At 36.5% G+C, this 3,481-nt stretch overlaps 1 non-coding gene across 1 annotated transcript; it reads left to right on the top strand.

Moving 5' to 3' along the window:
- The first annotated feature begins 2,329 nt into the window (after positions 1-2,329).
- Positions 2,330-2,462, top strand: LOC135271841 (small nucleolar RNA SNORA9). Its single transcript, XR_010339973.1, has one exon. It is a non-coding gene; the product is annotated as a small nucleolar RNA SNORA9 (small nucleolar RNA).
- The last annotated feature ends 1,019 nt before the right edge of the window (positions 2,463-3,481 follow it).

Raw genomic sequence — 3,481 nt, 5'->3', positions numbered from 1 at the left:
CTCCCAATGTGACGGGATTACAGGCATGAGCTACTCACTGCATCTGGCCTTTAAATTCTTTAATAATGAGTAAACCGCTCCTTATTTTCTTTCTTTATTGCTCACTGTTTCTGCTTACACATGTCTTCTTTTATTATTATTATTATTAATTATACTTTAAGTTCTGGGATACATTTGCAGAGCGTGCAGGTTCGTTACACAGGTATACATGTGCCATGGTGGTTTGCTGCACCCATAAACCCATCATCTACATTAGGTATTTCTCCTAATGCTATCCCTCCCCTAGCCCCACTCTCTCCTGACAAGCCCCAGTGTGTAAGATTCCCCTCCGTGTGTCCATATGTTCTTACTGTTCAGCTCCCACCTATGAGTGAGAACATGCAGTGTTTGGTTTTCTGTTTCTGTGTTAGTTTGCTGTGAATGATGGTTTCCAGCTTCTTCCATGTCCCTACAAAGGACATGAACTCATCCTTTTTTATGGCTACATAGTATTCCATGGTGTGTATGTGCCACATTTTCTTTATCTAGTCTATCATTGATGGGCATTGAGTTGGTTCCATGTATTTGCTATTGTAAATAGTGCTGCAATAAACATATATGTGCATGTGACTTTATAGTAGAATGATTTATAATCCTTTGGCTATATATCCAGTAATGGGATTGCTGGGTCAAGTGGTATTTCTGGTTCTAGATCCTTGAGCAATCGCCACACTGTCTTCCACAATAGGTAAACTAATTTACACTCCCACCAACAGTGTAAAAGCGTTTCTATTTCTCCACATCCTCTCCAGCATCTGTTGTTTACTGATTTTTCAATGATCACCATTCTAACTGGTGTGAGACGGTACCTCATTGTGGTTCTGATTTGCATTTCTCTAATGACCAGTGATGATGAGCTTATTTTCATATGTTTCTTGGCCACATAAATATCTTCTTTTGAGAGGTGTCTGTTCATATCCTTCACCCACTTTTTGATGGGACTGTGGGAGAAAATTTTTGCAATCTATCCATCTGACAAAGGGCTAATACCCAGAATCTACAAGGAATTTAAATAAATTTACAAGAGAAAAAACAAATGTCTTCTATTTTTCTACTTTCTTCTTTCTACTTTCTCATGGAGCATCACTTTACTTCTGGGCCACTGTATCATTTGTATTGCTCTCTGTCTCTCTCATTCAGACACTTGCAAAGAGATTCTCTGACTGGCTTGTTTCTCACTAAACAAGTCAGATCATTCCTCTTGCATAGATGTCTCATCCTTGGTCATGATATATGTCACCAGCTTTAAAAAATAATTTCATTTATTAGCCATTAATTATCCTTTTTCGTGGTTAAGTATTATTAAATACCTACTGTAAGTATGAAATTTCATCAACATATTAGCAGAAAAGACTGATAAGCTTTCATAATTTAATGTATTTTAATTTAATTTAATTTTTTTATTTTTATTTTTTTTTTGAGACGGAGTTTCGCTCTTGTTACCCAGGCTAGAGTGCAATGGCGCGATCTCGGCTCACCACAACCTCCGCCTCCTGGGTTCAAGCAATTCTCCTGCCTCAGCCTCCGGAGTAGCTGGGACTACAGGCGTGCGCCACCATGCCCAGCTAATTTTTGTATTTTTTTAGTAGAGACGAGGTTTCACCTTGTTGACCAGGATGGTCTCGATTTCTTGACCTCGTGATCCACCTGCCTCGGCCTCCCAAAGTGCTGGGATTATAGGCGTGAGCCACCGCGCCCGGCCTAATTTTATTTTAATCTATAAAAAGATTATAGATAATTGCCTCAAAACAAGGGTTAAGAGGTTTTATAACGCAAATTTAAAATACAAATTGAGAATATTGGACATTACCAATAAAAACCTGTTGAAATAATTCTTTAGTACAAATATCACTTAACCACGCCATTTTTACTTGCTTTTCAGAATAAATCTCAAGATTATTTAGAGGAATACAAAGTCATCTAATACAGCAAAATTCACAATGTCAGGTAATTCAAACAAAGATTACCAGGGATACAGTAAAACCAGAAAACATGAACCATCATGAAAACAATCATCCTCAACAGACTTTTTGTGTAGGAATTAAAAAGCTGACTCTAAAATTCACATGGAAATGTCAAGGACCTACAATGGCCAAAATTATTCTCAAATAGAAGAAAAACTTGAAGGTTTAACAGTACCAGATTTCAATAATTATTATAAAGCTACAGTAATCAGCATAGTACTGGTATAAATATAGACAAATTAGTGGAACAGAATAGAATAGTCTAGAAATACATTCACAAGCCTATGGACAACTAATTTTTATAAAGACACAAAAGATAATGTTTCTAGCAAGCCTCCAGCGTGCTTGGGTCTGCAGTGATCCTATGCATTCCTTCAGTACTTGCTAGAACAGTTTTGAAACAGTTTGAGGCCTTGCCATACTCCATCTAGAGCAAGGTTATAGAAATTTCAGACGATGAAAAACAAGAAGAAAAAAAGATAATCTTTCAATGAACAGTACTGAAAGAACGGGATATCTATATTTTTAAAATGAATTTGCATCCGTGCTTCTCGTCATATGTAAGAATTCACTTGGAGCAAATCACAAACCTAAACTATAAAACTTTATAAAAATAAGAGAAAATCTTTTTGACCTTGGATTAGGCTAAAGATTATTAGATATCATGCCAAAAGAATAATCTATAAAAGAGCAAATGGATAAATTGGACTTCATAAAAATAAAAAACCTTCTGCTCCCCAAATAATACTGTTAAAAAAATGAAAAGACAACACAGGCTGGAAGAAAACACTTATAAAATAGACAAGTGGGACATAATCAAACTCCACAGCTTCAGCACAGCAAAAGAAACAGTCATTAGAGTGAATCGGCAACCAACAGAATGGGAAAAAATTTTTGCAATCTATCCATCTGACAAATGGCTAATATCCAGAATCTACAAAAACTAAAACAGATTTACAAGAAAAAAAACAAGCCCATTCAAAAGTGGGCGAAGGATATGAACAGATACTTTACAAAAGAAGACATACATGAGGCCAACAAACATATGAAAAAATGCTCATCATCACTGGTCATTAGAGAAATGCAAATCAAAACTACATTAAGATACCATCTCACGCCAGTTAGAATGGCGATCATTAAAAAATCTGGAGACAGATGCTAGAGAGGATGTGGAGAAATAGGAACACTTTTACACTGTTGGTGGGAGTGTAAATTAGTTCAACCATTGTGGAAGACAGTGTGGCGATTCCTCAAGGACCTAGAAATAGAAATTCCATTTGACCCAGCAATCCCATTACTGGGTATAGATCCAAAGGATTATAAATCATTCTACTATAAGGACACATGCACACGAATGTTCATTGCAGCACAGTTTACAATAGCAAAGACCTGGAACCAACCCAAATGCCCATGGATGATAGACTGGACAGGGAAAATGTGGCACATATACACCATGGAATGCTATGCAGTCATAAAAA

Source organism: Aotus nancymaae, unplaced genomic scaffold, assembly GCF_030222135.1.
Source record: "Aotus nancymaae isolate 86718 unplaced genomic scaffold, 86718_ANA_hifiasm-v0.15.2.pri h1tg000092l, whole genome shotgun sequence".
Taxonomy (NCBI): domain Eukaryota; kingdom Metazoa; phylum Chordata; class Mammalia; order Primates; family Aotidae; genus Aotus; species Aotus nancymaae.
Note: the sequence above shows the minus strand (reverse complement) of the source record. Positions and strands in the feature narration are given on the sequence as shown.